Here is a 12,695-nt window from a genome sequence, read left to right on the forward strand (position 1 = left end):
AGTCCCATCATCCAAAGTTGATCCTCCTTCAAACTGCAGCAGGATGCTGAGTGGGTCATGGGGGCTCTGTGTGCCAAGTTTGATCTTGATCAGACATTAGATGAGGGTTGCAGCTGTCTTGGGAAGGGAGTGGAGGTACTGCAAGTACCATAATCCATGGTCTATCCCCGACCAAACCACACCAGGACGTAAAGTGGGTCATGAGAGGCCAAGTTTGGTCCTGATCAGTCATTGGATGAGGTTAACAGCGGTCTCAGAATGTGAGTGATGGTACTGCAAGTCCCATCATCCATGGTTCATACTCCTCCAAACTGCAGTAGGATGTAGAGTGGGTGATGGGGGCTCTGTGTGCCAAGTCTGTTCTGTATTGGGAGTGTTCTGACCCAGCCCCCGGCCTTTCCTTTCCTCTCTTTGTTATCTCGGAATGTTGGATTTGAGGCTGGCCAATCAGAGCCCATATGCAAATTTCCTTCTGTCATGCCCCGTTTCTGCCATGAACCCTCTTCTCCACCAGGGGCTCCTATTGAAGCTGGCCAATCAGAGACCATATGCAAATAGCACCACAGCGGCAGCCAATCAGAATGTTGGAACTTTCAGGCTGGCCAATCAGAAAGCTGTCAAACACGTCCGCCCTACATCCTACCTCTGCCCTACGTCGCATACAAACACTCTTCTTTATTATATATATAGATATAGATATCTATATCTATGGCTGGATGGCTCTTTGTGAGGAGGTTCAGATGAACGAACTGAGTGCATGGGTTCATAAACGGAGTTGCGGTCACGCAGGTAGGAGGGATTAAGGAAAACCCCTTAAATTGCATTATGATTTTACAAATTAAGCACCAAAACATCATGTTTTACAACCAATCAACAGAAAAAGCAATCCAATGCATGGTAACATTATGTAGTAATTACTATATTTATGAATTAAGTACCAAAACATCACAATGTATTGAAACAATGTGAATCCGGATGAGTGGCAAACTATGTTGGGTAATACAGAACGTTGGATGAGCGAAGGTTGGCTAAAGGTTGGCGGCAAAAAATGCCAATAGGATTTTGGCCTGCATCAATAGGAGCTTTGTGTCTAGATCTAGGGAAGTCATGCTACCCCTCTATTCCACTTTGGTTAGACCACACCTGGAATATTGTGTCCAATTCTGGGCACCACAATTGAAGGGAGATATTGACAAACTGGAATGTGTCCAAAGGAGGGCGACTCAAATGATCAAGGGTCTGGAGAACAAGCCCTATGAGGAGTGGCTTAAGGAGCCGGGCATGTTTAGCCTGAAGAAGAGAAGGCTGAGAGGAGATATGATAGCCATGTATAAATATGTGAGAGGAAGCCACAGGGAGGAGGGAGCAAGCTTGTTTTCTGCTTCCTTGGAGACTAGGACGCAGAACAATGACTTCAAACTACAAGAAAGGAGATTCCATCTGAACATGAGGAAGGACTTCCTGACTGTGAGAGCCGTTCAGCAGTGGAACTCTCTGCCCCAGAGTGTGGTGGAGGCTCCTTCTTTGGAAGCTTTGAAACAGAAGCTGGATGGCCATCTGTCGGGGGTGCTTTGAATGAAATTTTCCTGCTTCTTGGCAAGGGGTTGGACTGGATGGCCCATGAGGTCTCTTCCAACTCTTTGATTCTATGAGTCTATAATTCTATGAAAAAGCAATTCAATGCATGGTAACATTATGTAGTAATTACTGTATTTATGAATTTAGTACCAAAACATTGCAATGTATTGAAACAGCTGTGAATCCGGACGAGAGGCAAACTATGTTGGATAATACGGAACACAGTTAGATGAGCGAAGGTTGGCTAAGCGAGACTCTACTGTATGTATGGCGCTTATATAGCTCTACCACTCCATGTTTTATTCATCTTTTTCCTTTAGCATAGCTTTTTACACTATGGAAGATTTCTCTTGTGCATTGCAAACTTTCAGGAGCCCTAATAATACCAGTACAATATTAAGCCTGCCTTCCTTCATGTTCAATGGTTGCAGTTTTCAGATATCACTATATCCCGCTTATTTATTAAGGAAAGGAGATGTGCATAAAAGCAATTTCTTCATTCGATTATTACAAAGCTAGTTTGCCATAGTTTTACTGTTTGCATTTGGCGCATGAAAGTTGTGGGAGGTTTTTCAAATGGCTTATTGGTTTCAGATATGGTGTAATATCATATACAAACACATGATATTTCAAAAGAAATCCTTGCTCAAACAAAGAAGGGGAAAGCGAACATCTTTCTTTGTATACCTGAAGTCTCCCACACTAAACAAAGAATGTTTGCCATAGTAAAAGGGTATCCCTGGGCTGTTTTTCCAATAATAAATACATTCAACAAATGCAACGAATCGACAACACAAAAGTCTTCCTGGTATACAAGGTAGATAATCTGGTTAAGGATATTGTTTGTTTAAGTGTATTGTAACCTTGTGGTGATCTCCTCCGAAGAACTCTTTATTTTATGAGTCAATATCCTTTGAGTCACACGGAACAAAATTGCTCACTGTTTAAAATGTCCCCGCAGCCATCGTTTGTCTTAGTCCGCATTTGGAGAGCTCTCGTGTCTCAGTCAATCCGATGTTCAGATCACAAATCACACTGACAAAAGGCAGAACATGGGCAGCAACACAGAAGAAACCGAGAAGGACGTACCTGTCAGGCTTCAAACTTCATATCTGGTTTATTCACAATACATGTCAAGAATGTCATCATCATGTTTCAAATATAGGCTTCTACATTCCAGAAAGCCTATATTAAATATCAGCATTAAAGGTCATATCTCCATGTGGAAGCTGGTGTCTTGCATACACAAAGATGTGTGACCTTCCTTTCCAAAAGGAACTTCTCTTGTTTCCAGTTAGAATCACAGAGTTGGAAGAGACCTCATGGGCCATTCAGTCCAACCCCATTCTGCCAAGAAGCAGGAAAATTGCATTCAAAGCACCCCTGACAGCAGAGGCGGCCCTAGGCAATTTTCAACGGTAAGCAAACAGTATTTTGCCCCCCCCCCCAACCAATCATTGATATATATTTTCTGTTCCTCGTGGGAGTTCTGTGTGCCATATTTGGTTCAATTCCATCATTGGTGGAGTTGAGAATGCTCTTTGATTGTAGGTGAACTATACATCCCAGTATCTACACTTGCTGCACTTGCTCCCTTGCCTGGCTCGCTTTGGGTCCGGAGTCGTGCCTGAAGACCCCAGCGTGTGAACCAAAAGTCACCTCTTCTCCTGACTTTCTCCTCAGTCATTGGGACCAAGAGAGAGAGAGAGAGAGAGAGAGTGAGGTGGAGATGCCCGCCTTTCCTGAAGGTAGGCACAAAAACAAAGAAGGGAGCGTAGGTGGGAGATACCTCCAGCCTGAGGGGTTCTCTCTCTCTCTCTCTCTCTTGGTCCCAATGGCTGAAGAGAAAGTCAGGAGAAGAGGCGGATTTTGGTGCGCACGCTGGGGTCTTCAGACACGCCTCCGGACCCGAAGCAGGCCAGGCACGGCGGCTGCACCCCTTGGCCCACCCGCGGATTGGGGAGAGGAGAGGAGGTGGGTGGAGCGCTGGGGGATCGGGAAAGGGAGCCGGTCATGGGGAAGGGACCAAACGCGGAGAACGATTGAGCGCTGGCTCTGCTCACGCACCCGGTGGCCGGGTGGAGCAGGAAAGAGAGGGGCTCGGCTCAGCTCAATTGCCCGGCCCCTTTGGGAAGAGGATCGCCTGGCAGCGAGGCAAGAAAGCCGAGGCTCCCCCCGGACTGCTAGGGCTGTTGTGAGCTGAGGAGGTGCTCCTCAAGTGGCGCCCGAGGGGCATTTACAGAGGCGCCTCCGCGCCCCTGGCAAAAAAAGTGTTCTGCGACCGCTTACTTTGTGTAATGGACGAGCTGCCCCTGCCTGACAGATGGCCATCCAGCCTCTGTTTAAAAGCTTCCAAAGAAGGAGCCTTCACCACACTCTAGGGCAGAGAGTTCCACTGCTGAATGGCTCTCACAGTCAGGAAGTTCTTCCTCGTGTTCAGATGGAATCTCCTTTCTTGGAGTTTGAAGCCATTGCTCCATGTCATAGTCTCCAGGGAAGCAGAAAACAAGCTTGCTCCCTCCTCCTCCCTGTGGCTTCCTCACACATATTTATACATGGCTATCATATCTCCTCTCAGCCTTCTCTTCTTCAGGCTAAACATGCCCAGCTCCTTAAGCCGCTCCTCATAGGGCTTGTTCTCCAGACCCTTGATCATTTTAGTCGCCCTCCTCTGGACACATTCCAGCTTGTCAATATCTCTCTTGAATTGTGGTGCCCAGAATTGGACACAATATTCCAGGTGTGGTCTAACCAAAGCAGAATAGACGGGTAGCATTACTTCCCTGGACCTAGACACTGTGCTCTTTCTTCAGTTGTGGTGTCCAGAATTGGACACAGTATTCCAGGTGTGGTTTAACCAAGGCAGAATAGAGCATGGGTAGCATGACTTCACTGGATCTAAGCACTAGACTCCTATTGGTGCAGGCCAAAATCCCATTGGCAAATAGCTGTTTTGTTTCATCAGCTATCCTTGCAATTGACATAACACAACCAGCACAATGGCTATATATCTGTCAATCCCTCCTTCACCTGCAGCCTGCACATTATACCCAATGATTCTCTCCTGTCACAGTGCAAGGGATATCCGCGATGAGAGAATATCTCTGCATTGCAGTGCCTGCTGACTAAAGAGAGAAGGCAAGGCAAAAGAAATGGGGTTGAGGGAAGAGGAAAACTAGTGACTCTGCAGGAATTGCTGTTGAGAACACACACAAAACCGTTGGAAATGGCAAAGGTTGTGTTTATTTGTTTGGTATACTTGTATCCTGCTCTGTAACCTCAAGAACTATCCTTGTATGGAGAGGTAATTTGGATGTATAGAGTTACTGTGGACAGAAGTGCTGGACACTTTTTTCTATGATGGCTAAAAAAGGATAATATGACATTACATCTGCATATGTTAGCTACAGGATTCTTTCTTGTGCGTTTATCATTACCCTGTTGCTTTATTGTTGACCCCTAGGCTTGTTTGATGAAAAAAAAATGGTTCAAAACTCGTTTCGGATATAGAGGGCGTTGGTGGTTCAATTTTAAAGTCAATTCCGCTTTTCACAGAAAAAAATGTTCAAAATTTTTCAAAACTTCAGAGACTTCCGAATCCTTTCGTTAATGGTTAAGTGTTATTTCCTGTTTCATTGGGTGGTCTTTACTTTGAATGTAGTTGTTTTACTCTAGGAGCGAGGAAAGGCAAGCAGAGGAAATTCACCCTTCTCTGGTTTAAAACTGGCTTCTCTGGCTTGAGTCAGACGCAGGAAAAGCAAATGGGAGGAAATTCACCCCTCTCTGGTTTATAACTCACTTCTCTGGCTTGAGTGAGAAGCAGGAAAAGCAAACGGGAGGAAATTCACGCTTCTCTGGTTTATAACTCACTTCTCTGGCTTGAGCCAAAAGCACGAAAAGCAAACGAGAGGAAATTCATCCTTCTCTGGTTTATAACTCACTTCTCTGGCTTCAGCCAAATGCAAGAAAAACAAACAGGAGGAAATTCTTCCTTCTCTGATTTATAACTCACTTCTCTGGCTTGAGCCAGACGCAGGAAAAGCAAACGGGAGGAAATTCATCCTTCTCTGATTTATAACTCACTTCTCTGACTTGAGCCAAAAGCACGAAAAGCAAACGGGAGGAAATTCTTCCTTCTCTGATTTATAACTCACTTCTCTGACTTGAGCGAGAAGCAGGAAAAGCAAACGGGAGGAAATTCACGCTTCTCTGGTTTATAACTCACTTCTCTGGCTTCAGCCAAATGCAAGAAAAGCAAACAGGAGGAAATTCACCCTTCTCTGGTTTATAACTCACTTCTCTGGCTTGAGCCAGACGCAGGAAAAGCAAATGGGAGGAAATTCATCCTTCTCTGGTTTATAACTCACTTCTCTGGCTTAAGGTAGAAGTGGGAAAAGCAAACGGGAGGAAATTCTTCCTTTTCTGGTTTATAACTCACTTCTCTGGCTTGAGCCAGAAGCTGGAAAAGCAAACAGGAGGAAATTCATCCTTCTCTGGTTTATAACTCACTTCTCTGGCTTGAGCCAGAAGCAGGAAAAGCAAACAGGAGGAAATTCATGCTTCTCTGGTTTATAACTCACTTCTCTGGCTTGAGTGAGAAGCAGGAAAAGCAAACGGGAGGAAATTAACGCTTCTCTGGTTTATAACTCACTTCTCTGAGATCAGAAGTGAGGGAAAAGCTGAATAATTTCCAACTCACTTCCTTAGTCAGAAAAAAATTGGCAAGTCTAGCTTTGGAAAGCCAAGGGGACTTCCGGTTTCCTAAAAAAGTTCAAAATTTGACTTGAGAAGGGTGAATTTCCTCCTGTTTGCTTTTCCTGCATCTCGCTCAAGCCAGAGAAGCCAAAATTGCTTCAAAAAGGTAATCTTTCTGACTTTATTCCGAATAACAAAGTTTCCAACTGGACCTAATCATGCCTATTGCCTCCTTTCCATGTAGAAACAATTTCCATACATAAGAAATCTGGATAAAAATAATATAGCAGATGACGTAATAAATCAGATGATATGAAATGAAATCCTTTGCTCTTTGGACCTATTTGTTTGTTGTTGTTCTCTCAACAACAGTGGATCCATTCAGTCATCGAACACTGAATCAACACATAAGTAAATTCCATTGATTCAAAGGATTTGCTCTAGTAAGGACCAATAGCATTTAATCCAGTGGTTTCCAACCTGTGGTCTGTGGACCACCAGTGGTTCGCAAGAACTAAAATATGGTCCATGGCCTCATTGTTGCAACAAGAATGATTGCTCTTGTGAAACCCTCTTATAGTGCCGAGGCTCATTAAATATTGTTTTCTGTGGGTGAGCAGATGGCAACTACTAGATGGCATCTATATATATAAAATCCAAAAGGGCATCATTAGGGACCGCAAAACGCAAAAACGTCCGGACAAAAAATCACCAAACTTGGCGTACGCATACCTCAAACCACAAGGTATGCAGAACACTCATCACAACTCAAAAAAACTTAACAACAAACTCACAATTGCACAACCAAACAGAGCATGTGCAGAGGAGTCCCAGCGCGAGACGCCCGGCGCACGCACATGGCCGCACCACGCTCCCTCCGCGCAAGCCATGCCCCCTCCCATCACCAGCCCACCCCTTCCCCCATGCCAAACTGAGAGCGGCCTAGGTGCCGACGATGAAGCCCCGGCCTGGGAGTGGGAGCTCGCCCACCTGTGTGCGCTGGGGGCTGGCCTGGTGCATGTGCGGTGCAGGGGGCTGTCCACCTTCCACGGGCCCAGACATCTGGTGGCCTTCCCAGGGCTGGACCAGCAGAGGCTGCCCGGGAGGCCCCCACTGCGCGCCTTTGTGGCCCGCCCGGGAGAGGCCGCAACCCGCCTCTCCCAAGGACAGCACTTCGGCATCCACCACGCCCGGCCCAGGCCGCCCCCGCACTCCGGCGTCTGGCTCCAGGGAAGGAAGGATGCCGCCATCGGGGATGATGAGGAACGGGAAGGAGGGAAGGAAGCGGGTGAGGGAAGGAAGGACGGAAATGAGGGGAAGGGGTGTAAATAGAAAGGAAGGAAGGAAGGAAGGAAGGAAGAAAAGAAGGCAACAAAGAAGAAAAGTGGGAAGGGAAGGAGTAGGAATGAAGGAAGGAAGGAAAGAAGGAAGGCAGTTATATCAGAGAAGAAAGGTAGGAGATAAACAAAAGGAGGGAAGGGGAAGGGAAGGTATATGAAAAAAGGAAGGAAGGAGAAGTTGGGAAAGTATATGAGGGAAGAAAGGTAGGAAAGAAAGAAAAAAGAGGAGCATGGGAAAGAAAGGAGAAAGGAAGGAAGAAGAAAGGAGCGGAAGGGAAGGTGTAAGAACGAAGGAAAGGTAGGAAGAAAGGACAGAAAAAAAGAGAAGGGAGGAAAGAAAGCAAATGAAGAAGAGAAAGGGAGGGAAGGAAGGAAGGAAGGAAAGAAAGAAAGAAAGAAAGAAAGAAAGAAAGAAAGAAAAGGAAGTATGGAACTACAGAGTGAAGGAAGGAAGGAAAGAGAAAGAGAGGGAAGAAAGGAGACAAAGAGGAAGGAAAAGAAAAAGGGAGGAGGAAGGAAAGAGGTACAGAAGGAAGGAGGAGAGAAGGAAAGAAAAAAGGGGAGGAAAGACACAGCAAAGGAAAAAGAGAAAGGAGAGAAAGACGCAGGGAAGGAAAGAAATAAGGAGAAGGAAGGATGAAAGCAAACAGCTAAGGAAGGAAGTAAACAGGTAGAGAAGGAAGAAAGGAAAGAAGAAAATGGAATGAAGGAAGGAGTGAAAGAAGCAGAGAAAGAGGGAGAGAAGGCTGGCCACAGCAACGCGTGGCGGGTAAAGCTAGCATGTTCTATATCAGAAATAAAGGCTGATGTGTTCTATCCAATGCAATATTCTGAATCAGCACCCCAAATAACCAAACCGAATCAAAAGTTGACCAAAAACTGATTCATAACCCCTTTGGTACTAATGTTGGAGTGTGGTCCCTGGTCAAATGTCCCTGCTCAAAAAAAGGTCAAGAACCACTGATTTACACCTTTGATTGTTAATAGCTCCATAGGGTAATTTTCTGTTCATTGTATAACCACCCTAACTATAAATATCCTTGCTTTGCAGCATCTGAAGCACCAGTATATGAACACCAACATTACCAATAAATAGATGTCAGGCAGTTTAACTTTTTGATACTCACTTTTAAATGGGAGAAGATATCTTTTTAAAAAAACTTTTATGTTTACGTTTATTTGCCTTTGTCCTGCAAATGGCTTTGGCTCAGAACAACCCCAAATATGTTGTCTTCTGCATCATGAATTTTCTCCACTCGTTGTAAAGTTGGTTACAGCACTTTACCATAAAACTACTAGCAAGGGTAATTTTTCCCCCCACCGTTTACAATTTTCATGATGTCTAGAGGGCTTGTGAAATGTTCAACCACTAATAAAAATGTGTGTAAACATTTTACATCTTATGACTTTTCTCAGCTCTCCTTCTTTGTCAGTGATATTTCTCATTTTGTTTGAGAGTGGCAGCCAGGGATCTCTTTATGGAGTATTAAAGATCTCCAAAGAGTTAAGCAACCCAAGTTGATGGAAGGTGAAAACAGGGACTATTCTTGTTTTCTTTGAAAAGTTAACTTTGTATTTTGTTTTAATGAGGCTCTTCAAAAGAAGATTCTGATAGGAAGACATTTAATATGTCATTGGAGGTCATTTTTGCTCCTGACTGAAATACTCTAAAGCAATGGTTCCGAACCTGTGGTCTGTAGACCACCAGTGGTCCACAATAGCTGAAATATGGTCTGCAGCCAGGGGCGGCTCGTCCATTATGCAAAGTAAGCGGTCGTAGTACACTTTTTTTGCCAGGGGCACAGAGGCGCATCTGTAAATGCCCCTCGACTGCCACTTGAGGAGCGCCCCCTCAGCTCACAACAGCCCTAGCAGTCTGGGGGGAGCCTTGGCTTCCTTGCCTCGCTGCCGGTCGATCCTCTTCCCAAAGGGGTTGGGACCTTGAGCCTCGCCTAGCCCCTCTTGTTCCTGCTCCACCTGGCTTCCGGGTGCGCGCGCAGAGCTGGCGCTCAATCGTTCTCTGTGTTCGATCCCTTCCCCACGACCGGCTCCCTTTCCTGAGCTCCCGGTGCTTCACCCGCCTCCTCTCCCCAATCCATGGGTGGGCCAAGCGGCGGAGCCACTGCGCCTGGCCCGCTTCGGGTCCAGAGGCGTGCGCACCAAAAGCCGCCTCTTCTCCCGACTTTCTCCTCAGCCATTGGGAACAAGAGAGAGAGAGAGAGAGCTCTTCTGGCTGGAGGTATCTCCCACCTCTGCTCCCTCCTTTGTTTTTGCGCCTACCTTCAGGAAAGGCAGGCATCTCCACTTCTCTCTCTCTCTCTCTCTCTCTCTCTCAGGTGGAGCGCGAGCGGGTGGGTGGGCGGGCGAGTGGATGCCTGCACGCGCACACACTGGGCGCTCGAGGCCAGCCTATCAAAGGAGAAGGGAAGGGGCGACAAAAGGGGAGCGTGCCTCAGAGGGAGGGGAGGGGAGAGAGACACAGAGACAAAGGGAGAGGGAGTGGGTGCTGCTTGACCTCCCCCTCCCCCTTTCCCTTATGGGGAGGGGAGGAGGAGAGAGAGATAGAAAAAGAGGGGGGTCCTACTTGACCTCCCCCTCCCTCTTAAGGGGGGGGGGAGGGGGAGAGAGAAAGAGAGACAGAGAAGGGGGAGGGGTGCTGCTTGATGTGCCCCTCCCCCTTTCCCTTATGGGGAAGGGAGGGAGAGCGAGACAGAGGGGGGAGGGGTGCTGTTTGACCTCTCCCCAGGGGCTGCTCAACCCATTACGCAAAGTAAGCATTTGCAATATAGTTCATTTTGCCCAGGGGTGCTCTTGAGGCTCTCATGGGGGAAAATAGACCTTGACACATGTGAGTTGTAGTTACTGGGATGTATAGTTCACCTACAATCAAAGAGCATTCTGAACTCCACCAATGATGGAATTGAACCAAATATGTCACATAGAATTCCCATGACGAACAGAAAATATATATCAATGATTGGTTGGGGGGGGGGGGGCAAAATACTGTTTGCTTACTGTTGAAAATTGCCTAGGGCCGCCTCTGTCTGCAGCATCACCATTACCACACCATTGCAATGACAGTGGCTGCTCTTGTGAAACTCCTCTTATAGTGCAAGGCTTATTAAATATGGTTTTCTGTGGGAAAGCAGAGGGTGACTACTGGATGGCATATGTTCTGTATCAGAAACTAGAGTTGATGTGGTTTGTCCAATGCATTTTCTGAACCAGTTGCTCTACTCCAAACTCAAGAACGGAAAAATGTTGGTGGGCAGGAAAAGGTATTGAAAGATGCGCTCAGCACCAACCTTAAAAACTCTGGCATAGACACTGAGAACTGGGAAGCCCTGGCCCTTGAGTGCTCCACTTAGAGGTTAGCTGTGACCAGGAGTGCTGTAGAATTCGAAGAGGCACAAATGGAGGGCGAAAGAGAGAAACGTGCCAAGAGGAAGATGCGTCAAGCCAACCCCAACCGAGACTGCCTTCCACCTGGAAACCAATGCCCTCACTCAGGCCCGTAGCCAGGATTTCGTTTCGGGGGGGGGGGGGGGCTAAAAAATTTTCAGAGGGGGTTTCGGGGGGGTGAGTTTCGGGGGGGGGGCTGAGTCTGAGTGAAAGAGGGTCTAGCCTAGCAAACCTTTTGTATCATTACCCCAATACCCCCATGCATATGGGATATATTGAGTATGGTGATCAGATCATGATATGAATAAACATAACAGTTTAAATAATGCACCAGTAAGGCCTTTTCGCAAACCACCATGAGCATTTCGGGGGGGGGGGGGAATGAAGCCCCCCGAGACCCCCCCCCCCCCCCCCGGCTACATGCCTGCCCTCACTGCAAGAGAACATACACATGAAGAATAGAGCTCCACAGTCACCTACGAACCAACCAGTAGACTAATCTTGGAATAGTATCCTGCTCGGACAACAAGGGATTGCCTAAGTAAGTAAGTAAGTTTCCAAATGCTCTTCCATTACTTCTCAGTTCTGCCCAAAATCACCTCCCTGTCCCCAACAATTTCAGGAGAATGAATATTACTTTATGTGCAAATCTCTCCTCTTTCATTTTGGGCAGGACGCAAAGGGAAACTAGGAACAAGCTTTCACCCTGTTTGAAGACAATTGCTGTATCATGCTTTCATTCCAGCTTGATATGTTTGGTTATCCCTCTTGATACCTTAGGTAAGCAAGGGTGAGCTTTAAGCACAGGCTGTGGGAGACTCTTGAGCACACAACGAAGGTATATTTTGGTGCCTTTGCATAATAACCCTATTAATGCAGTGATATTATATACCCACAAGAAGGGCAGAATGTCCTTTCTTTGGTAGCATAGATGAGGGCCTTGCAGGATCAAAATAAAACAAGGAGAGAAAAGGTAAAAGAAGAGAAAGCAAGCAAAGACTAGTTATAGGCAATTCCATTGGTTTCCATGGGTTAGCATGTCACATAGTGACAGCTTGTTTTGACTGTTTTGACAAGATTAGTTGGACCTGACATAATATATAATTGCTCCCCCACCACTGAAATAATGAGGCAGACAACCATACGAGAATAACTATGGGCAATATTATTAATTGTTATCTATTTAAACCTTTCAAGCCCACACAGCTCCAAGGTCATTTCCATTCATCTCCAGCTTGGTTGTCTGAACACACAAGTGGGAGTTCTCATTCCTGGTCTTCACCAAGCATGGTGCCTAAGTGTACACCAAGAGGCAAACTCTATCCCAGTTTCCCACAGGGAAGAATATTTATGGTTCCATCTGAGCCAATTATCCACCACATGAGCAGAGTTTGTTGTTCATTCATTCAGTCGCTTCCGACTCTTCGTGACCTCATGGACCAGCCCACGCCAGAGCTCCCTGTCGGCCGTCACCACCCCCAGTTTCTTCAGAGGCAAGCCAATCACTTCAAAGATACCATCCATCTTGCCCTTGGTCGGCCCCTCTTCCTTTTTCCTTCCATTTACCCCAGCATCATTGTATTCTCTAAGCCAGTGGTTCTCAACCTTCCTCATGCCGCAACCCCTTAATACAGTTTCTTATGTTGTGGTGACCCCCAAACATAAAATTATTTTCGTTAT

Source organism: Anolis sagrei, chromosome 10 (genome assembly GCF_037176765.1).
Source record: "Anolis sagrei isolate rAnoSag1 chromosome 10, rAnoSag1.mat, whole genome shotgun sequence".
NCBI lineage: Eukaryota > Metazoa > Chordata > Lepidosauria > Squamata > Dactyloidae > Anolis > Anolis sagrei.